Source organism: Fopius arisanus, unplaced genomic scaffold (assembly GCF_000806365.1).
Source record: "Fopius arisanus strain USDA-PBARC FA_bdor unplaced genomic scaffold, ASM80636v1 scaffold00080, whole genome shotgun sequence".
Lineage (NCBI taxonomy): Eukaryota > Metazoa > Arthropoda > Insecta > Hymenoptera > Braconidae > Fopius > Fopius arisanus.
Genome location: NW_011887819.1, coordinates 522,664 through 547,703, shown reverse-complemented (window position 1 = coordinate 547,703; position 25,040 = coordinate 522,664). Strand labels below are relative to the sequence as shown.

At 44.7% G+C, this 25,040-nt stretch overlaps 1 protein-coding gene across 1 annotated transcript in view; it reads left to right on the top strand.

The window, feature by feature from the left end:
- kl-2 (dynein heavy chain 2, axonemal kl-2) overlaps positions 1–25,040 on the top strand; it is a 254,839-nt gene that overhangs the window by 103,026 nt on the left and 126,773 nt on the right. The window lies entirely within an intron of this gene.

The following is a 25,040-nucleotide window of genomic DNA, read 5'->3' as shown; positions in this document are numbered from 1 at the left end:
CGTCAAATTAAAGAGAAATTCGTCTGGCCTGGCATCAAGCGTGACACAGTACTCTGGTGTCGAGAGTGCATTCCCTGTCAACGAAGCAAAATCTAGCGACACCACCGCCTCGAACCTATTCACATCGGCATCCCAGACAATCGCTTCGAGCATGTCCACCTGGACATCATTGAGCTCCCCACGGCCGTGGGGCCGGGCCGAGCGATTCCGAAAGGCGATCAGTAATATTCGCCGACTAGACTCATTCTAGTGAAGGGCTACGTAAACGGAATAGAGGGAAATGTTCGCACGTTATATTCAGCTATTTTATGCTGTGACATATTTTCGCTCTGCGCGGAAGAAGAGATAAATATACGCAGCTCTCGACCACCAACCTCGAACGACAAAATATTAGGCGCCAGGACGTTTTTATCAAAAACGCCCAAAAATCGAAATTACCAATTAACAATAAGGACAGTTGTCAATTAGCCCGTATAACAACCGCGGAGGCGGCTGCGTTCCGAATACTGCCCTAAGATTCTGAAATGGCTGAGTTATTTTAACTCAAAATTAATTCAATATTTGCGCGGTAACAAATGCTTGATTTAATAATATCATAAGTTATCGGAACAAAATATAGTATCTCAAAAACCCCGTCTTACTCTCAACTATGGGATCACGCTGTCTTCGGTCACAAAGAAAATAAATTAAGTAACAAAGACACCAACAAATATAATAAAATTACCAGTCGAAAATAACAAGTCAGAATAAGTCAAAATTGCTACGGTCAAGATTCTAAGAAGTCGATAAAACAGCTAGAAATTGTTAAGTCAGAATTTTCATACAGTGACGGAATCTAAATTTACCACGAGGAACGAGCGTGTCCACTCATACAATAAAACGAAGCGAGTTAAGCAATTGACAGGGGAATTGCCTCGAGAGAAGGTAAACAAATGCCGAAAGTAACCGAAAGGGTTACAGGCAAAACACAAATCTCGAACGTCGACAGACGCGCAATTGCACTTCCAATGCTACAAAGATAAATTTTATTAAATAAAATTCAATCAAAAGTATTTGTGGCTTCACAAGCCACGATAATATCAATTAAAACCTCGAGGATAACAACACTGATCTCGAGATTATAATACTTCGCCAGACGAAAGAAAATCGATAATGGATGCAAAAATAAATTCCAAAATATAATTTAGGAGAGAGGCAAGAGTCGTTAGAACGAAATTCAGTTTAAAACCACAGAAATTTAAAGTAGAGAAACACTCGGAAATAATCGCGAGTCGACAAAATAACTACACAAGACTACACAAGCTAGAGATTTGGACACTCGAAAATGGCGTCAAAGCCATGGTCAATGAGTCCGATAATAAGTAAGAACAGAGTGATTTTAAAATGCTACTAATTACAATAAACACTTTTTAGTAAATCCACCGCTCACCGAACGTAAAACATATGTTCCAGGAACGGCGATAAATCTCCTCACCTTGTCTAATTCCTCCGTGGTCTCTTCCCTCAAATAAAAATTCCAGAACAAACAAATTTGTACAGCTACTAAAATTTTGCTGTCACCGGTCCGGCTTTCAAACGAGAAGTGTCGTTAAATCGCGGAACGACAATGTTCGACAGGTGACGAGACCTGCCAAAGCCATGATTGGCTCGTCACCGACACACGAGTTTTCGGATTGGCTGCTAATCAACACAGCCAATCAACTTAATAATATAATTTTGATAGGAGTCCAACTGACACATAATTGCCACAAGTAATATTGGGGACTCCTAAAACATCAACAAAACCAAAATTATTTTTCTTAAACTCGGTCCAATTCTTCCAGTTTATAGAGCTCAAAAATTCCGTCGTTAAAATTCCGCCTAATTGCTGATTTGGAGCGAAACAAATTCTAGCTCCGGACGCTGGCGCCACCACTCAGTTTCTCCAGGAAATTTCCCAAATCTGGTGGAAACTCCAAACTCTTTCCCGAACCTCCTTGCGTTCTCCAACAAAAGAGCGTCATGTGACAGGATCCAAAATCCCACGATGAGTCCGAGATGAGCGATGAAACATGGCTCGATATAATGAAAAAATTAATGAAAGCAAAAACAGTATAAAATGAATTTTCAGAAAAGACAGACTCTTGCCTCGCCAATGGATACTTCTCGTCTGGAAATTCCAAAAACCGACGAACGGTCGAAATCAAAAATACCACGTTACAATGCTATCGTGATATTGTGATATCTTGCATTTTAAAACGAAATTAAATGGTAAGACATCTGTTTTCAGGTCAGTAAATCTCCTCCATTCATGTACATAGTTTTTTTTAATCCACAGTTTATGGTTTTATGGAAAAATATAGGGTTTTACGCTTTAAAATGAGGTGGAATGGTGCTTCCTCTTTTTAGGTTAACAATAATGAAACCAAGACAAGTGAATTGTGAACTGAATTGGGCATCGCCGGAGAAGGCTGTCACTTGTGATTGGAATTCAGCTTCAGCAGTGGAAGAAGAAGAAGAAGATTCAGGAAGGCTTTTTCGGAATTGAGTAGTGCTGTGGAAAGCGATGTAGAGGAATCTGGTAACGAAGAAGATACTGATGAGAATGGCAGTACCACTGTCGCGGATCCCGCGGTTTTTCTTGATCTTTCTCGTAATCTTGGAATTACCCAACGGTTTTGGGGAACAGCTGCCAACAGGCGGGGGATGACTCATGCACCTCGTACAGAAGAGCGTAACCCCCCCCCCCCCCGCCGGAGGTTGAGCCGGCAAACGGAACGAGGCCTCTCGACTCCCCCCATAATCCGGAATGTAAATGTTGGCCTAATGAAAAGATTATGGCGCTAAGCCGCCGCCACAGAGGCCCGCGAAACAGAGATATGGAGCCCGACACTAGACGCACTATGGCTTAACGCCCTGCAACAACCCCCGCTTTCGAGAGGGCCTCCAAACCCACAGGTGGGTAACAGGAAGCGCAATCTCTCTCTCTCAATGGACCCGAAATTAATGAGATCTCACTGATAGGCCGAAACGTCGTATAAGTCAGAAATAAGGAAATCACACCACTCGAGCCGCAATTGCAGCTGTCAACGGTTTTCCGATTCTCAGAACAAGACAATGAACTCCCGAATTTCCAGATACGGACCGCCATGATGAGTAACTAATCCCAGCATATTAATTAATCCCTCTGAAAAATAACGGTCATGGACCTTTGGTGGGGGATGACCTCCACCGAAGGCATATATTACCCCGCCCTAACCCGCAAAGGGCACTTCACGGTACGACACTTTACTTGACTTTACGTCATTTCTTAGTCAACTATTATTTCGATTTCGAACGACTTCGTCAAGTCTCGTTGATTCATCAAGTTAGTTCATCGCCAGTTCTCATCTGCATCAGCCAAGTTACTCTCGGGGAAGCGGAATCATACCTACAAGACGAGACCGTCTTCATCCACAATTACGCCTGGGCTGCGTGAGTCTATTGCGGGCTAGTTGAGCCAATCCACTTCAGAAATGGCCACGCCGGAGTCGCGTAAGCAAGAAGAAATTAAATTGACAACGAGGACTCCCCTGTACTCATTCATTGCTGGTTTAAAGGGCAACACTTGTACGGAGTGACCAGTACCTGTTGACTGACCTGTTGACACAGTCCAGCCTCAAAAGAGTGTAACAAGCCTACACAAAACATTTGTTTAGTTAGTGAGTGAGAGTTGAGTGAACCATAAAAGTGATCCGACATCTGAAGTCCATGAGAAGCCGAGCCGCCACCCCTGGTCCGACGGAAAATTGGGATCATTTATTGCACCGCCCGAACCTCCGGTTCGGCACCTTCTCACCTGCCAGGTGAACGACCTGTACACCTAGATCATCGCAACGAATCTCCGAGTTCGTCGACCTCATCTTCACACCCCGAGAATCGTCTCATCTTCGAGAAATCACAGAGATTCACCCCTTCAACCTTCGAGGGAACCGCCGAGTCTGCCGCAACGTGACTGAGTGATCGCGCGCACCTTCTACTTCCCCGTTTATCATCAACTGTAAGTCGTGAATCAATTGTAATTCTTCCTTCACCTCAGTTTTACCTACTTCTCCCATCAAATTGAGCGATTTTATCTTGGATTGTTGTAATAATCCTGTGTTTTAGTACCCCAATAGATATTCCTAAATTAATCAGTAGAAGGTTTTTCCCTCTATCTCTGCGTGATTCTCTCACTAATTAGAATTCCTGCGTAACCTAGCATAGTACACTTCAGTGTTTTATCCCACACAATACGAGCCCATTTAACTTTGGCCTCCGTTTAGACGTAACTGGTCGCGGTCAAGTCAGTTTTGGGGGTCACCCTTTTGAGAAATAACAGATCGTCCAGCCGCCCGGAAGCCGCAACACCCCTCACGAGGACGAAAATCGATTTGCCAAAACTTGTCGTCAACTCACGCATTTTTTTAACAAGAACAAATTAATCAAGTGGCTAACGACACCCCCAGCCAAGATAAAATCAAAGAAGCACAACATCCTAACTCACCTACCTGGAGTAAAGAGAATTGGTAGAGACGCTATAAGTCCCTTAGAGTGTTGGCAATTATATTTCGAAGAAAACGGTATTGATAAATTAGTGCATCACACCAATCTGTATCTCAAACAGTATCAGAGGGAATTATTAATGTGAGAGGGACGTACGACCTACTTCCGTCTTTGAAATGAAAACTGTACTGGGATTATTGTACTTGTTGGGTACAAAAAAAGCTAGTCACTTGAATTTCGAGGACATGTAGGCGATAGGCGGGACAGCTCCAGGCATGTTTCGGGCCACGATATCTCTCCAACGATTTCATCAAATTTTAGGGGCTCTGAGGTTTGATAATTAAAATTCCAAAGCTGAACGAGTAAAGAAAGATAGGTTGGCTTGAATCCGTGTTTTTTTTTTTTTGAAAAGTTTAATCACAAATTTCAAGCGTACTATTCACCCGGACAAACCGTTGTTGTTGATGAAATGCTGGAAGGCTTCAGGGGGCGATGAACATTTCGTCAGTACATCCCAAGTAAGCCAGCTAAGTATGGGATGAAAATTTTTTCTGTCGTCGACTCACGAATGTTTTATACCAGGCATGGGCAATCTCCAGGTAGCTCGGAGCAGAGCCATAAACTCGAATTAGAAATCCAATAAAGTTTACAACCATTTCAATAATAAGGGTCTTAGTACTAGCATAGTGGGGGCAGTAGTGGGGGCTTCACAGGTACTAAGGTGGGGAGTATCCCATGAAGCATCTGGCCAGAATTTATGCTCCGGGAGGGTAAAACTTGTCGCGCATCTGATTATTTTTTAATGCACACATGAAAAAAAATTGAAATTTTTCTGATCGACTTATTTCGCTGCTTTTCCTTTACTTGAGTCTCATTTCTCCTCTTTTCCTTTTCTTAAGTGTCACCCCCATTTCGGTTGATCTCAGCGGAGGAGAAGGGCCTTTACGACCTGGGTCATAAAGGCCCATCACCCGATACAATGGGCTTTCGTCTACCCTTTGTTACGCACTAATAGAGGTCGGGAGCACGACTTGCTCTCAGAGCAGAGTTTGCCCAGCCCTGTTTTATACAGTCGAAATGGAGGTTTACGTTGGTAAACAACCTGATGGTCCCTTCAACGTACCCAATACTGCAGACAGTTTGGTTGAACGTATCACATCCCCTATCTTGGATTCAGGTCGTAACGTGACAATGGATAATTGTTTTACGTCAGTAAAACTGGGTCGCTCACTCCTTAATCGCTGGACAACTCTTGTGGGAAGCTCGAGGAAAAATAAACCTGAAATTAACCCTCAATACATCAATCTAAAGGGACGCCTAATCAACAGCAGCCCCTTCGCTTCCACTGAAGACTTTGCATTGGTATCTTATATCCCCAAGAAGAATAAGAACGTACGCTCGACCCTCCACGACGATGACAAAATTGACAAATCTACGGGTGAACGTGTAAAACCTGGTTATTACCTTCTACAACTCTACATAAGGGGGAGTTGATGTGGTTGATGAGTTGAAGGGAGAATACTCTGTAAGCAGAGTAACTCGTCGCTGGCCGATGGTTATTTTTTATTCAGCGATGAACATCGCAGGAATTAATTCGCAAATTATTTACCGAAGTAAACACTGGAAATATCTTCACGCGGCGTGCCTTTCTTCCTGAGCTGGGAAAGAGTGTCACTCTTCCTCATCGCCATAATCGCATCAAAGACGTATCACTCACTGCGGAGCTACGCCGGATTATAAGAAAAATTGGGAACATTCCACGTGAGGTAAAAAAATGCAGAAATACGGATAATAAGCCATCATTCGAATATTGTCATCTTTGCCCCAGACATAAGTGCATGAGGTGCTCCAAACGTTGCACCAAATGTACTAAACGACATGAATAACGATGATTTAAAAAAATGTTTTATATGAAAAAGTTGAATTGCTTGGAGTTGACTGGCAATATTGAAAGATAACAACCTATCTAAAGCTTTACACTACTAAAAAAGTTTTGTTTGGAATGAATTCTCTCGGTTTCGCATGCCAAATTAGTTGGGATTGGTGGATGATGGCGTTGTTACCGGGTCCAATCATATGATATGACGGCATTACTTACCTGTTGCGTACGCCAGGGATGGGCAACATTCAAGTAGCTCGGAGCATAGTCATAAACTCGAGTTAGGAATCCAATAAAGTTTATAACCATGCCAAATATAAGGGTTCTAGTACGATCATAGCGGGGACAGTAGTAAAGGGCCTCAAAGTCACCGTATTGGGGAGCGTCTAATGACGCCTCTGTCAAATGGTAAAATAAGGAAAATAGCCACCGCCATTAATATAAAAAAAATTGAAAAATCCCCACAGGGACAAAAATTTTTTTGAATATGAATATAACTATCACTCATTAAAATAAACATGAAATTACTCTTAAAATTCAGCTTCCCGAATTGTTGACATCTTTTAACTTGCTTTTTATATTTTTGGTCCGATAACGACCTTACCGAAAAATATGTCTAGGAAAAAATCCCAAACATTGCAGTTTTGACTGGCTGATGTTTATTCTGAATACTAAAAATTAATATTTTTTGAAAATAATATTTTTGAAAAAACTTTCTTCAAGTAACATCTTTACTTCAATCAATTCCATTTCTTGAATAAATAATTGCGGGACCCCTGGAACATGCCATTGTTGATTTTGTTCCTTGCCTCTCAAATTGAACAGCCGGTTTTTACATTATATTCGTAACGTCTGCTTTCACCACAAATAAAAATGTCATGGTGAACAAAATTTCACATTTTCCATTTTTGACTCATTGTCCCGCTTTTCCTTTTCTTCCCCGACTTTTCCCCTCTTTTCTTTTTCTTAAGCGCTACCCCCACTTCGGTTGATTTCAGTCAAGGCGAATGGCCTTTACGACCTGGGTACATAATTGGACACAAGGGCCCATAACCCGACACAATGGGCTTTCGTCTACCCTTTGTTATGTACTAATCGAGGTCGAGAGCACGACTTGCTCTCAGAGCAGAGGTTGCCTATCCCTAGCGTACGCTCACGTGTGTCACTCATTCATTTCCCGTTTGGTGGTTAGCTGGAGCGGTTTTGCTGCCAAAAATGTGTGTCAAAGGACGCTGAGACGCCATTATATCCTTCTAGATTTTTGGATTTTCGGAGAAGAATTAAGAGTTCTGGGTGGGCGTGGTGGCCGAATTATGGATTTTGACTTCCGAATGGAACCTTTGTAATCGTTCAATTTGACATTTTCATTGGAAATTATGCACAATGATCTGTGTTCAGCTCGGGATCTGGTTGTGGGAAGATTGTTAGTCGATAGACGAGATATTAATGGATTACGGGAGGATGCGTGAGAGGATCAAATAATGACTCACGTGGCGTCGGGTACAGAAGTCAATCTAATGAGTAAAAAAAGTCATTAATTACTTTCAAATCTGTCACAATAAAAGAGCTGAGCGAGAACGGTGTATAATTCAAAGAATTGTAACAGTATTTTCGAGAAGTACTAATAATGAGCGAGTCAATTACAGAAAAAAGGCGAAGTTCGGTGAAATGCACGTAAACACTCTCGAACGATCGATATGGAAATGAGAGCGATTACTGGGTCATAATTCGTCAGGTGACCCAATTAAGAGAGGGGGAGAGATGTCCAGTTGCCTGTCCATCGAGTGGCACCTCAGGTGTCAGAGGTGAAAGGCCACTGGTCTTCTTGAGACGAGCAATATGATCAGCTGAGCCAGTCATGTGCATGCGTGTGTGTGTTTTTTTTTTCCTGTCTGTTGGAGAATGCATGTACGCACCACCACCTGAGGGAGGGTAGAATTTCTTCCCCCCGTCAAGTGAGTGTGGGACTCGGACAGGGATTGTTAATACCGACTAAACTCCCGTCAGACAAATTCACTAACCTTTAAATCCTTCGCGGCACCCCCGTTAAGTATTACTTCGCGAAGGCGGTCTCAGCTCTTTGCTCTCCCTCTATTCAACCCAATGTACGTCCCCCCAGTCTACTAAGATGTTGGGTGTAACTAGGAGGTTCTACTAGGCTCTCCGTCAGTATCGCAGCTTTGCGCTCGTTCTTCTTCCCTTAGTTCCTTTATGACTTCAGCCGCAAACTGACTCGTTTCGTCCCAAGCTGCCTGCGATGATAGTAAGACATCTATCAGGTTCTCGGGCTGTACTTCCATTTCCAGTGTGGACACCCAGAGACGCGTGGCGCCGCTGAAACGCGGGCATGCGAAGAACACAGGCTCCGCATCGTCATCCACTTCTGGGCAGGTTGGACATTTCGAGGAATCTTCATGTTTCAATTTATGAAGATATGCTCTGAACCATCCGTGCCCAGAAAGCATCTGCGTCAGGTAGTAGTTCACTTGTCCGTAGCCGCGATTCAGCCAGACATATACCTTAGGGATCAAACGGTAAGTCCATCTCCCCTTGATACAGTTGTCCCACTTCAGCTGCCATCGCTTCAGGCTGTTTTGCCTCTCTTCAGACCTCAATTCTTCGGGACTCTGCACTACGGATCTTCTGCGCGTGTATAGGGCTCTCCGCTCCTCGGCCAAAATTTCTATCGGCAACAGTAGCGCGATGACACACGCTGTGTCCTCAGAAACCGTCCGGTATGCGCTCGCAACTCTAAGCGCACTGAGTCGGTAGACTGGTGCGATCTTACGTCGTGCTTCCTGTAGTTGTAGGACATTTCCCCAGATGGGGATAGCATATGTGAGGACCGAAGTAATCACTAAAGACAAAAGTGCTGGTCTTCTCTGCTTGGGTCCCCCGATGTTTGGCATAAGGTGTGACAAGGTGGATCTCACACCAGAACCACCTTGGCTCCCACGTACTGCGCTTGGTGCTTGAAGTTCAGTCGCGCATCGATCATCACCCTCAGATATCGTATGGATGGCTGGGAGGTGATTTCACAAGACCCGACTTGCAGCGTAATCGTCTCGATCTTCTTCCTGCTGGTGATCAATACGGCTTCCGTCTTTTCTTCCGCTAGGCTCAGTCCAACGGAATCCATCCAGCAGTGGATCTTCTTGAAGGTTATACTGAAGACACGCTTCATGTCCTCCAGATGTTTCCTGACGATGACCACGGCCACGTCATCTGCGAATGCCACAAGCTTGGTTCGCTGGGGAAGTTTCAGCTTCAGCAGCCCATCATACCATGATGTTCCACAAGAGGCGACCCAGGACTGAACCTTGAGGTACTCCTCCTGTCACTTTGTACTTTTTGGGCCCAGTCTCCGTGTCATACTTCAGGACCCTTCCAGCCAAAATAGCTACTGACCATCCTCTGCAAGTAGCCTGGTACGTTTAGCCTGGCAAGAGCCTCCATGATGCAGTCCAATCGAGCTGAGTTGAAGGCGTTCTTGATGTCTAGCGTCACCACCAGGCAATACTCCTTGGTGCTATTCAGCCATCGTTCCCATGCAATCGCTATCCTTGCGGTTTCGACAACAAAGTTGATGGCATCAAGTGTGGACTGACTTTGCCGGAAACCATATTGGTTTCCAGCAAGCGCAGGTTCCACGGCAGCGTCTATCCTCTGGTGGATGATGCGCTCGAGAATCTTGCCAGCAGTATCGAGCATGCAAAGAGGACGGTACGATGAAGGTTCGTCCGGTGGTTTATTCCCTTTTGGGAGCAATACCAGTCTCTGCTGCTTCCACATGGCAGGAAAGATGCTCTCTCTGAGGCACTCGTTGTATACATCCACGAACTGATCTGGCATCGTGTTAATGGCGAGTTTCAGCGCGATTTTCGGGATTCCATCCAGCCCTGGAGCTTTGGATTTTCCCACTCTCTTGCAGGCCTCCATCAGCTCTTTTCTGGTGATCTCCGGGATTATTCCTCCTTCCCATTGTTCAAAGTCTCGGCGAAATCCCGGTTGACTTAGGAACAGCGTCTCCACAATTCTGTTCAGGAGCACTGAACACGATGGCGATGGCATTGCTTGACTCTTAAGTCGTGTCATCACCACCTTGTAGGGCCTCCCCCATGGGTCATTCTCTACTTCAGCTAAGAGTTCACTCCAACACTGTCTCTTGCTGTGCTTGATGGCTTTCCTGAGCTTCCGCCTTGCCTTTCTGTACTTCATTTCCAACTCCTTGAAGTTAGGCTTTTTCCTATGACGTTGAGATGATCTCCTGGCTGCATTACACTCCTTCCGCAACACAGCGATGGTCTCATTCCACCAGTACACCGGTGGATGTCGATTCGTGTTCCGCTTCCTAGTCATTGTTGTGTCGCAGGCTTTACTCACCTTCCTCATGATGTTCTGCGCCTTCGCAGTCGCATTTTCACCAGCAATTGGGTGGTCATCTAATGCCACCGAAAAAGAGCCCGGGTTGAAGGTGCCCACTCTCCAGCCAATGCTGTTGATTTTTTTGGCTGTTAACGTGACCTTCTGTTTGGAGAATATCTCCCGGAGTATGGCTCGGTCGTCACTAGCCGTATATATATCACTCACTCTGCATGAGTAGTTTCCCTTAGCGAGAGTGCTACTCATGAAGATAAGATCGACTATTGAGCTTTTCTCTCGCCGTACAAAGGTCGGTTCCTCGCCACTGTTTAACAGAACCACGTCCAACGATGACATTTCCAGTAGGGCTTGTCCTCTGGGGTTCGTTTTCTTACTTCCCCAATCGATTTCCCAGGCATTGAAGTCCCCGGCTATTGTCATGGGAAAGTGCTCCTTCACATCCTCGGTCAGTCTATCTAGGAAGTCCGTGAACTCATCAAAGGTAAGACTTGACGGGGAGTAGCAGCTGTAGAAATGAATTCCGTCCATCTTGGCCTTATGAAGCCCTCTTGTGCGCTATCTCTAGTGATATTCTGAAAAGAACGATTCCCACGAGCCTAGATTACAGTCTTCCCACTGGCGTCAGTAATCCAGGATTGAGTGCCAAGATGTCGATATGGCTCCGAGATCATGACAAGGTCAGGCTTCAGTTCACGCACTGTTTGCATGAGCAAATCGTGAACGTCTTCACAGTGATTGAGGTTGAGCTGTAACACCTTGAAATTTCTTTGCTTCTTATCGCCTTTTATTTGTGGGCTTATGGAGTGCATCCTTGTGTGCTGGGCACCTGATGCTGCCAGCAACGTGGGCACAGTTCTCCAAGTTGCCATTCTCAGAGCACAGGGCACACCGTATCTCCTTCTTCTTGCACTCCTTGGCTTTGTGCCTATCCTCTGCACATTGAATGCAGACTCTGGATCGGTTGACTGCAGTCGTGCACTTCGTGGCGAGATGCCCATAGTGCCAGCATTTGAAACACTTCATCGGTCTCTCCACTCTCTTGATACGGCAGTTGACCCAGCCTGTCTTGATCTTTCCGTGCTCTGCCAGGATCTTCTTGGCAGCAGATGCTGTGAGTGTCACTGCGGCCGTCCTTGTTCCTTCAAATGCAGCCCATAAAAACTTGATGGCTTCAGGAGCTATGACGTGCCCCTCACCGGCTACTGTTTATAGAGCTTCGAGAACGTCCTCCTTCGATGTATCTTCATCCACATCTCTAATCTTAAGATCTTCGAGCGGCTCTTTGCTGAGTACCATAGCCTCCTCTTTGAGGAGACCAGCAATGACTGATCTCAGCTGGGGGGCTCCATCAGTTGTTTCCCTGCTCAGGACGATCAGCATGTCTCCAGTCTCTGTACGTCGAATCCTTTTGACGTATTCTCTGGACTGATTGCAGGTACCATCCTTTTTAACGCGACTGAGGATCTCTGCATGGTTCGCCTTATCTTCAAAGCGGACAATAAGCGCGTTCGACCTACGGTTTGGATTCCAGGTCGCCTTCTTCTCTCCATTTTGGGCTCCTTTTCGGCTTCGTTTCTTCGATGACCCTTTCCCTTTTCTGCCCTTTACTTCTTGCCAGTCCGCCGGTCCAGCAGGTTGCTTCGTAGAGGAAACTGCTTTGTCAGTCATCTCTTTGCGCTTTATCTTCTTCACCGTTTTGACTTCCATCTCAGGTGAAGTCTTTGAGCGCCTCCTGCGTAACTCTTTACGCACGTCTCGGATGTTTCGCGTGAACTGTAAGGCATTCTCTAGGTCTCCTAGATCCGAGCCTGCCATTGTCGTCTCGAAATCCATTCTTGGACGCAGCGTTGGTGGCACCAGGAAAACCTGAGTCTTCGCATCTTTCGGTGCTGTTTCATCGGGTTCCATATCCACTGGGCTCCTTTGTTGAGCTTGTACTTCCTACATCGACCTAAGTTGCTAAGCAGAAGACTGCATCCTCCTAGGTAGCTGGCGGATGTTCTCGTTTATTGTTCGCCTAGTTTTGTCTGTTAGCTGAGACAGCAGCTCTTCAACGCGCTGATCATGGCGATCCCATGCCTGCATCTGCCGAGCTAGTTCACGCCTCTCCTCTTCTTGTTGGGTCTGAGACCCTACTCTCCTTGTAGCATCTAAGACGAAGGACCTTTGTCGAATATGATGATTGCCCCCCCCCCCATAATCCATGGGGCCAGCACCAGCCACCGGGGCTTCCACCCGATCGGAACCGATGACGGCATTAACCTTTTCAGGGTTGTCCGCATGAGGATTTCGTTCGTTATCACCACTGTCCATAATTGTTTGTTAGGCTTTTGAGAATGTCAATAACCTATTCCCTCTTTTTGAGCTACTATAGAGAGCCCGGCCTTCGCGCCACTTTTTTTTTTTATTGAGTTGGGATTCTCAAGTCTGATTGCAAGGACGTGAGTCCCTCGGCGGTGGGATCGCGCGCGCGCGCGCGGTGTGTGTGTGTGTGTGTGTGTGTGTGTGTGTGTGTGTGTGTGTGTGTGTGTGTGTGTGTGTGTGTGTGTGTGTGTGTGTGTGTGTTGGGTGGCTTTTGGGCGGGCGGGTGTGTGTGTGGGTTTTTTTTTTTTTTTTTTTTCTAAGAGATTTCGGGTAATCTTCAAAAGATTCTGGAAAGTGATGTTAAACCAGATCTCAGATTTTTACTGAGTAAACCCCCGTTTTCCTCTTTTCTCTTACCCCGTATTCCCCGCGGAACCGCCGTTAGGCATTACTTCACAGAGGGTCGTACTAGCAGTAGCTTTTCCTCAACTCATTGCTGGATCGTTCGTTCTCCTTCCTCACTTGGATGTTGGCGTGAGTAGGAGGTTCCAGCTGCTGCCTCTTTCAGTCAGCGTTCTTACGACGGCGCTCTTCCTCTCGCAGTTCCTTCAAGACCTGAGCCGCGAAGTCGCTTGTGGTGTCCCAGGCGGTCTTCGATGCCACCATTGCATCCATCAGGTTCTCGGGCAAGATCTTGCCACCAAGTGCAGATTCCCACTCAGAACGGTTCGTGCTGAATCTTGGACATGCAAAAAACACATGTTCAGCGTCCTCAATAGTATGCATGCATAGTGGGCATTCCGGAGAATCTTCATGCTTAAACTTATGGAGATACGCCCGAAAGCACCCATGTCCTGTAAGCATCTGGGTTACATAGTAATTGACTTCACCGTAATTTCGATTTCGATTTGCCATACACCTATCTTAGGTATGAGACGGTAGGTCCATTGCCCCTTACCTGAGGTGTCCCACTTCTGCTGCCATCGGTTGATGCTTTTACATCTCTCGTCCGTTACAAGCTGTGCTGTGCTGATGTCCTCCGTACGCTTTCGACGATATAAAGATCTTCGTTCTTCGGCCAACTCCTCTATGGGCAGCATACCGGCGATGACACACAATGCGTCCTCAGACACAGTGCGGTAAGCGCTTGCTGTTCTGAGAGCGCTCAGCCGGTAGACCGAAGCCACCTTTTGCCTTAATTGCTGCATCTGCAGTGCGTCAGCCCAAACAGAGATGCCGTATGTCAGGACTGACGTAATCACGGACGTCAGCAACGCTCGCCTCCTCTGCTTGGGGCCTCCTACATTAGGCATCAGACGTGAGACAGCTGCTCGGACAGCGGATGCCTTGATCGTCGTATGCTCAATCTGCTGATTGAAGTTGAGCCGGGCGTTAATCATCACCCCCAAATACCGAATGTACGGTTGAGATATGACTTCATAACTTCCGATTCGCAGCGTGATTGTCTCCAGTGCCTTTCTGCTCGCAATCAACACGGCCTCGGTTTTGTGCTCCGCCAAGCTTAGGCCCACTGTTCCCATCCATGTGCGGACTGCCTCGAAGGTGATATCGAAGGCTAGTTGAATCTCCTCGAGGTGTTTCCCTACAACGACTACGGCCACATCATCCGCGAAGGCGACCAGTTTCACCTCCGGTGGCAGAGTCAGCTTCAGTAGGCCATCGTACATAATGTTCCACAAAAGAGGGCCCAGTACCGAGCCCCGGGGCACCCCTCCTGTGACCTTGTACTCCTTGGGACCATCCTCCGTGTCGTATTTGACTACCCTTTCGGTGAAATAGTTGGCCACCATGTTCCGAAGATACTCGGGCACGTGGAGTCTCTCAAGTGCCTCCATGATACAGTCCCACTTGGCTGAGTTGAAAGCATTCTTGATGTCCAGTGTAACCACTAGGCAGTACTTCTTTGTGCCTCCGAGCCACCTCGCTCCTGTGATCGCTTCTCTGGCGGTGTCGATAACGAGGTTGATGGCATCCAGTGTTGATCGGCCTTTCCGAAACCCATATTGATGACCGGCTAGCAGTGGTTCAACAGCTGCGTCAATTCTTCTGTGGACTATATGTTGGAGGATCTTGCCAGCTGTGTCCAGCAAGCAGAGAGGACGATCGGATGACGGTTCGTCCGTTGGCTTTTTCCCTTTCGGGAGTAACACCAGTCTCTGCTGCTTCCAATTGGCGGGGAAAGTACCCTCCCTGAGACACTCGTTATACACGTCCAAGAATAGTCCCGGTAGGGCTTGGATGGCGGCTTTTAGCGCGATGTTAGGAATCCCATCAAGACCAGAGCCCTTGCTGTTTCCAACCCTCCTGCATGCCTCCATTAGCTCACCCTCAGTGCCTTCTGGGATCGTCAACTGACCCTTCTGCTTGTTGGCCCACTGGAGTCCCGGTTGTTGTGGGAATAAAACGGTGACAATTTTTCCCAGAAGGTCAGGGCACGTTGGACGTGGTATCGGTTGATTTTTGAACCGAGCCATTACCACTTTGTACGGCCTGCCCCATGGATCAGCGTCTACTTCACCAATCAGCTCATTCCAGGAATGCGCTTTGCTACGCTTTATGGTCTTACTAAGCTTATGACGTGACTTCTTGTATCTCATTTCCAGCTCCTTGAAGTTCGGTTTCTTCCGGGCGCGCTGGGATGCTCTTCTCACGGCGTTGCACTCCTTCCGCAGCTCAGCAATGGTGTCGTTCCACCAGTGTACTGGTGGCCGTCGGATGGTGAGACGCTTTCTCGGCATAGTAGTATCGCAGGCCTCTACGAGTCTGCTCATGAAGTTTACTGCCTTTTCAGTCGCATTACTGCCACCAATCGAGCAGTCCTCCAGTGCTACTAGGAAGGAGCTAGGATCGAAGGTGCTCGCCTTCCAGCCCACTGTGTTGGTCCTCTCCGATGCTGGTCAACGTTTCTGGCCGGTTGATGCCTCCCAGACAATCGCGCGGTGGTCACTCCCAGTATAGGTCTCACTTACCTCCCAGGAGCAGCCTCTCCTCGCGAGGCTGCTGCTCACGAAGGTAAGATCCACGATTGAGCTCGCCTCTCCCCTCATGAACGTCGGTTCGCTGCCGGTGTTAAGCAGGACCACGTCCAGCGATGACAGTGTTTCCAGCATGGCTTAGCCTTTCGCGTTCGTCTCTCGACTTCCCCAATCGACTGCCCAGGCATTGAAATCCACGGTTATCGCCACGGGAAAATGCTGCTTCGCATCTCCAGACAGCCTATCCAGAAAGTCGGTGAACACGCCCAATGGAAAGCTAGGTGGGGCATAACAGCTGTAGAGATGTATTCCACCAACCTTGGTCCTCACAAAGCCTACCTCCGTACTACAAACGGCGCTCTGGAATGGGAGTCCGCTGCAAGACCAAACGACGGCCGTTTTGGACACGTCGGCAACCCAGGGCTGCGTGTCGAGGTGTCTATATGGCTCCGATATCACTACCACGTCTGGCTTCAGCTCCCTTACCGATTGCATGAGCAGATACTGTGCAACCTCGCAGTGGTTGAGGTTGAGCTGGAGCACCTTGAGGTTAACCCTCGTACTATCACCTTTTGTTGCTGAGCTCCCGGAGTGCCTCCCTGTACGTTGGGAATCTGCTGCTACCGGCGACATGAGCACAGTTCTTCGAATCGTCTTTTTCCGTGCACAGGGCACACCTTGGCTTATTTTTGCAGTCCTTGACCTTGTGTCCTTCCTCTGCGCACTTGGCACAGAGTTTCGAACGGTCAACTGTGCTCTTACATCGAATGGCGAGGTGTCCATATTGCCAGCACTTAAAGCACTTGAGCGGGCACTTCACCCTTCTCACCCGGCAGTTCACCCAGCCTATTTTGATCTTCCCCTGAGGCAGTCTGGGTCCCGCCATATGCTCTACGAAGGGACTTGACCACATCCGCCTTGATCTCGTAATCCGCCCCCGCCGCTGCTTGTAATGTCGTCGAGGTCTTTGATCTCGCGATCCTCCTGGGGCCCCTTACTGCTCACAGCCGCCTCGTCTTTGAGGACTTCGGCGATCGCCGCTCGCAGCTTCGGCGCTCCGTCAGTCGTCTTCTTGCTCAGGATGATGAGGATATCCCCTGTTGCCGTTCGACGGATCTTGTCAACGCAACCAGTAGCGTCCTCGGAGGATACATCCTTCTTAACGCGGCGAAGTATATCATATTTCGCATATTTCGTCTTATCGTTAGGGCGAACAATCAGAGCATCAGGTCTCACCGCTCGTTTCGAGGGACTCTTCCGCTTTTTCCTGTCGCCTTTCTTCTTATCGGAGAGCTGTTTTGGTGGGAGCTTTCCCGTCTACTGCCTCTTTTCTTTTCTCTTCTTTTTGTCCGTCACCGTTGTCCATATGGGCTGATCAGACAATACGGTAGGTGGCACAGTCGTGTTGACTGGAAGCTGTTGCTTCACCTTCTTTGGTTGCTTCCCGCTAGTCTCAGGCGAATCTTTGGATCGCTTCCTTCGGACTGCACGGCGACCCTCTCGATTCGATTGTGAGACACTCGAGTCCTCTACTTCCGAATCCATCATCGTGGTTTCCGAATCGATTCGTGGACGCAGAAATACAGGCATTTATCCCGTCACTCCCAGCTCAGGAACGAGGTGTTGCCTACGAAGTTCATCGAAGGCCTTTAGTCTTCTAAAGGCATTCACCACGGCTGTTGCCTTGGTTTTGATCTGCGTATGGATGTTTTTCTTCGGCTTGACGAACTCATGAAGGTCTACGATGAGCCTCTCAAGGCGATCACGAGCCTGGTGCCATTCGGTCTGCTCCTTCTGTTGACGAGTCTGCGACCCTGCTCCACTTGTAGCATTTTCGGCCAAGTGGTCCACCTTAGTGCTCAGTGATGTTTGGCTCTTCCCAGAATCCAAGGAGCCAGCGTCGGTCACCGGGGCTTTCACCCGATCGGAACCAACGGCGAGATTTACCTCTCGTAGAGGGATTACCGCCTGGGATATACTTGTGTTATCATCACACATTTCCATGTAATTTGGCTGTTAACAGAGCCACCGCAGGTTGTTATAGGGAGACTACCCTTCGTGCACCTTTTAGAGTTGGGCTTCTTGGTGTGAACTGCTTCTTAGTGGAGAGACATCCCGCTGGGATGTCACCCGTAAGCCCCTCCACCATCGGCAAGGTGTTGCAGTTCCTAGGAGGGGGGTGTGTGTGTGTGGGTGTGTGCGGGTGTGTGTGGGTGTGTGCGGGTGTGTGTGGGTGCGGGCGTGTGTGTGTGTGTGGGTGTGTGAGGAAAATACGAAGAATTTGAAATACGAAGTTTGGCAAACTTGTCGGCATGTCCCTGCCTCCCTTTCACCAATTTTTATAAATTGAGTTTTACAAAATACAGCCATGAGAGGACGGAGAAAATTCCAAAAATATGAAATTTAGTCAAATTATAGGTTCTAGTTTAACTAACTCTGACCGTAGAATCTGCTTGACCAGTCTAATAGTTTTGGAGAAAAATCCTCTTCTTTTTCTAACACTCTTCGTTAATATTTGCAAAACTAGTCGGCTAATTGAACTACTTTTTCTTTCGGAATATTCGTCTCAATGTGCTCTTCATGGATCAGTCAGAATATATCTATGCTCCCACAGAGTTTTCGAGATATTTCGTTTTTCGGAACGGCCAATGACTTGGTTGTTTTATTTATTTTATTAATTTTATGATTTGGTTAGTTTCGCGACTGTCGGTGAAAATAAGTTAGTGTCGTGAACATTCGTAGAAATGTGGCCATTACAGTTATTTCAATTTACTTCGTTTCAAAGTCTCCTGACCTCAAGAGTAATAGTTTGAGTTTGTATTTATTGTGTGTAATTTTGAGTGTTCGAGGTCACGTAGACTTATCGATTAACGCTTCATTGTTTCGAGTCATTGAATTATGTTGACATTTTCATATAAATATTTCTCATCAAAACTTTTGACTTCTTTCGACTACTAACAATTGACTTTTGTGACGCAGTTGTTTTCGATAATTTATTATTTCCTTTGATAATAAGAATTCGAGTCTCGTGACTCAGTTGTTTGATGTTTCACTAATTCTGAGTACTTTGACCATCTATTTCATATTTATTTATTTGTTATCAGTAGACGTCAGTAACCTTGTCATTAATCTAATGATACGATATTGATTCTTTTACAAATTAATTGAAGGGGATCCTAATGATTTTTGTTTGTATCGAGATTTCGAATCTGATTAAAAATTGTTCTCCCGGACGAAATTTAAGGATTGATTTCCTTCTGTGTCTGATTCTTGATATCCCAGTCACATCCTCTTTCAGCTTCTGTTTTATTTTACAATCTCTACGTATCGAGCGGTAGGAAAGAAGATACTGGAAGGGGAGAAGGATTAAGACGGTAGTCATTCCGCTGAATGACCTGGCGCCTGACTTACGATTTTCCGATTTTATTTTTGTGCTGTTTTGGTGACAGAGGGCAGCGTAATGGACCAAGGGTTACGTAAACTTCTATAAATTCGCAAACATTAGAATGCACTTATTTCCTGAGCTTGTATTGGGCAATGTACCTATTATACCCACGGCACATTCCTCAAATGCTACTACAGGGCTCTTCTCCATTATTATTAAGACTTTCGTGACTCTTCCCATCTTATTTAGTTCGCATTCCTCGCAGCTCTCGACGTAGTTCTGTACATCAGATTTCATATTTCTCCAGAAATACGTTTGTTTAACTCTGGTGTAGTACATTCATTCAAGAACAGGGGGACCAGTAATCGCTGTATCGTGGTATTCTTTCAATATTGTAAAAATATCTTCGTCGGTAAGTGTAATGACATCAGCGACGTAGTCGGAATTTCTCATTTGCTGTTACTTTGCTTATGTCCGAGTTACGACAGCAATGCGGCTCGATTCGTCAGCATTGGTATTTAATTTACCAGGTTTATATACCACCTCGTATTCATACTCCTCTAGTAGTATTCTCAATTCTTAACGTTGAATATCCATCTCAATGGCCTGTCATCCGTTACTACACTGAATTTTCGACCATATAAATAGGCTCTAACGCAGACCTGGGTAACCTCTATTCTGAGAGCAAGTCGTGCTCCCAACTCCTACACCGCATACTATGGCCAATAATTCCTTTTCTATTGTACTGTAATTTTGCTCCGCCTTATGAAGAGTTCGATTAGTGTAGGCTGGTAGCATTGGTAGATCCGTGCCTATATGTCTCTGTGATAGTACAGCTCCTATAGCTTTGCTCGACGCACCTGTAGTAAGTAGGTATGGTTTCTCACAGTTTGGATACTGCAATATTGGTGCTGTAACCATAGATTTCTTTAGACATTCCAAGGCATTTTTTTCTCATTCTCCCTAAGTCCATTTTATCTTCTTCTTTAATCGTTCAGAAAAAGATTTAGCAATTTTTTAAATATTCTTCATCAAGATAGATAAAATGTCGAATTCCTCAGATTCCAGCCAAAACTAAATTCATTAGCCTCTAGAATGTGGAAGGTCCTCTTTTAACCTCAAGACGCAATCTATTAAATTCATAACGCCCATAGGGTGTGGAAAATGCCGTCTTCGATTTGTCTTCTTCCTCGACAGGCATTTGATGGAATTCTGAAGTCAGATCCAGTGTTGAGAAGTAGTTAGCCTTGCCTAAACGATCTAAAATATCAATTGTAACGTAGTATTTTACCAGTTACTGGTTCTCGACCGTTTCGCGTGATTTTAGAGACTTCCACCAAACGGGAAGTCACCTGCAATGGCGAGAAATATGTTTTTGTTTTGTTTTAATTTTGAATTTAGACTGTGCGCCACCGCGTTACAATCTGAGGACATCGCTGAGGATCCACAGGATGCCGAGAGATGTCATCGGACTCCTCAAACTTTGATGATAATTGGATTTTGGATTGGGCCGATAAGGGAGCCACAATGCACTCATTCTAACATCGAAAGTGACGCAGTTGCTGAGCACGAGGTTGATTGACGATTAATGAAAAATAGGATTAAACTAAGTTATGGAGAGTTACTATTCTCTCAGGGTTGTTTTGAACGTGCAAATAGTTTTGGATTTTTACGCAGCGCTGAGAATTTATTCTCATTAATGATAAACAAGAAAATTACTGTTAATCATCGCTGAATCGGATGGGGCATGCGTGAATAATTATTCACATTGATTGCGCATGTCTATTGATTTTGGACTGGCAAATGATGACGTTATCATCACCAATCACAATTTTCGCCGCGTTCACTACCTGTTGCCTCGTGTTCACATGTGTTCAGCCGACACTTCCCGTTTGGTGGGCTTGGTGAGCGGACCTTGTGTTAACAATTTTTAGAAAAGGACGCTAATAAAATTTCGCAGGACGTCATTCGTAGTCGTTGAATATACTCAAGTTTTTGGAGAATTCAATTGGATTGATTGAGTGAGCGTGGTGGCCATTTATTTTGTTTTAATTAGTTGATTGATTGTCGGCAAAGATTCTATTTTTTTTTCTTGGTATTTCGTACACCCGAGTCCTGTAGGACGATTAGTATGATTGTTTCATTAGGTGATCTCTGGCCGTTTCTCTCAGCGATAATTTTGGACTCTCTTTCTCTCATTCGGGGAAAAAAAGAAATATTTCCATTTATTTCTTCGTGTTAAAAATTGTATTATTAAAAGTTTATTGAGTGTCGCGACTTGTGCCCGATAGAATTGTGTCGCGGAATTTATTGAAATCCCGCCATTGAATTGTATTAGATTTTATTTAATCTCAAGGTCTCGGGACTTCGTGAGAATTTGTCTCTGGATAGTATCTATTGTGTATATTTCGAATGTTCGAGGTCACGTGGACTTATCGATTTTCGTGTTACTGTTTCGAGTCATTGAATTGATGTGACAATTTCTTGAAAATTATTTCTGATAAATCTTTGTGACTTTTCCGACTGTAGCAATTGAGTCTCGTGACCCAGTTCTTCAATATTCAATTATTCTGACTTATTCGACTATCTTATGATTGTTCATTTTATTTATTTGATTTTTATTCCCATTATTAGACTTCAGAAAATATTTATTTAATTCTAAATAAACGACAGTGTAATGGACCCGAGTGGTTGGGTTCGATGATAGGGATAGATCACTCGTAGATAATTTGAAATGAATATCTCGCAGGGAAATTCAACTCCTTTAGCAACTAAACGATTTATTTAAATAAATAAAGTCTTTGGCTGATGCCGTAGGTATCATTTATTTGAATATCAACATTGTTTGATTCGACATTACATGTTTTGGATAATATGTGCCACTTCGCGTGTCCTCATATTATCTAGATAAATGAGAAATTACCTAATACTATTGCTTAATTAATGGTATTTCTGGGGCATCACAACAGTGACTTAAAAAAAATTAAATTGGGTGCAGTAACGCTTAGTCGATTTAAGGGGATTTATTTATTTTTTTTGTGTATCGAGACTGATTTTTTTTTATTAATTACAAAGTGTTCTCCCCAACAACTTACTATTTTATTTATTTATTTATTTTTTGTCAATCCCAGTTGCATGCCCTTTCAGCTTCCGATTAATTAAATCTCTACGTATTGAGCTGCTGGAGCTGTTGAGGCTGAAAGTGGAGAAGGAGTTTGGATACGGTGGTCATTCCGTTAAATGACCTGGCGCCTAACAATTTTGATTTTTGATTTTTAATTTTTTCTGTTGGGTTTTTAGTGCCAGAGGGCGGGCTAATGGACGGAACCCTCCGTGAACTTCCGAAAATTACGTCGCACAATATATATATGTATATTTATCTAATGGTTATTTCGAGGACAGGAAAAGGAAACCGTTTCAAATGGGTTAAAATGGTTGAAAAACACCTAATATACTAAACAACATGAATATCCGGGCTGAAACCCCATTTTTTGTCCCACTTCGTCCACATTTTTCATGGATTATAAGATATTAGGACCATCATATAATGTATTATATGGGGTCATAGCTTTTCCATCCATAGTTTAGCTACTATGGGGACAGTTATAATTCGAGTTTGCATGTAAAGTATCTTTTGAGGACATTTGGATAGTTTTGATTTTGAAGACTCTAAAGGGGGCACCATCATATAAATTTTCTATTAATCGATCGTTCTCAACGTTTTTCCCCATTTGTTTGAAGTGTCGAAAAAATCTCTTCGATTTTTTTGCTCTATCGACTATTGAGAAATTATAAAGATATTATTTTTCCATTCCAAGACAATACAAAATTTCAGTTATTGATGTGCTTTAATTGATTGACAATAGTACTTTTCTATATTGTGGCGTATTTTGTTTCCTTGCGGAAATTAAATGATTAAGCTAAGTCAACTTACAAACATTTATCAGAATTGTAAAAAAAATAGTCAATTGATAAGTTAAGTCTCGAAATCATATTCTCGTATCTATTGAAAAGAAATCTGATACGAAATGATTAAATAAAAAAAAATAGCAACTAATCTAAGACAAGGGATTTAATTATTTCCCGAAAGTTAACGTAATCAACAAGTGGTATTCCTCGAACCACTTCAAACACAAGAAACTGGAATTATTTCGACTTTTAAAACTCCCATAAAATTCGTTACCTTTGAAGGGCACTTAACAATCAAAAATTCTCGAGCGTCGATATAGACGCGATAATTCCAATTTCCGTCAAGAATAAAAAGAAATTACTGGAGGAAATTTAGTATTCATAACCTGAACAAGAGTCGCGAACACCAATAGTTATCGGGAAATATCGCTAAGAAATTACAGAACCATTTTCCGCAGCAATGGCAAAACCCCCTCGGGGACTCGACAATAGGACAAGGGAGGCCAAGCGTTCTAACAAATCAAATTCTTCAAACTATTGTCATGATAACATAAATGTTTTTTTCAGAAGCGTCCAATCATTTACCGCTATCCAATCAATTTATCCAGTCGCGTCAAATCTCCCTCAATAAAGAAATTGTCCGCGAGATAATCAGTAGAACTTTCCGAAAGTGAATTCTCTTTTCTCCGCGATGTTCCGATAGAATCCCACAAGTAACGTGACTACCTTGTGTGATGTCCAAACGATGAGTATCAGATAAAAACGACGCCAAGTCGAGCGTCGTCCGAGAGAACGTTACCAAACATTTGATTATCACAATAAGCGACAATCGATTTGTTGATTGGCTATCAATCAAAGTCTGGTGAAACTTAATAACGTTTCATCATCCAAACAATCTTTCAACCAAGTATCAGCTGAAACCAGTATAAGACAAATTATTGCAATAATAATTCAGCAAGGACAAACACGCATTGCCTGAATTAATTAATTACATTCAAAAATTCACGAGACTCATTTACAATTCTCTTGGTCAGAATTCACTAGAGTCCCTAGGCGAAATCCTCCAAATCTCTGGCCCATCCGATGGTGCGATCACTCGTCGTCGTTCGCCACTAGGACTCAGCGCGGGGACAGGACATCGATCCAAATTACGTAGTCCTTTCCAAGAACTGCTAGAGTTGCAACATCCAGAAAGCACAAATCCTCGTTTTTCTCTGACGTCGAGCGTCGTAATTGTCCATCGGTAAACGATAACATTGACTCAATACAAACCAAACAGAATTCAACATACCGACGTGCAATGGCCGTGCGGTTAGAGCGTAGGGGGTTGGAACATGAGATTCGTAGGTTCGATTCCCAGTCGGGGAAATGCCAGGGGTTTTTTAGAGATAGAATTCGCTCTAACTTGCACATGTTTCATCATACGAGCGGTAGTCTCGAAAGAGACGACTGTACCTGGCCAAGGTTTTTTCCCATGAAGTTTTCCCTTCGGCCCTCGGCGTAATTGCGGTACAGGGGGAACTGGGGATGGAAAATGTAAAAGCCCGAAAGGGTATACATGTGTGGACTAGTTTAGTTAGTTAGAATTCAACACAAAAATAAAATGAATAAAATACAAAAGTTCCATAATTTCGGCTCTTGTTGCCGATGACTCCTCATCTGGACATCAAAGAGACCATCG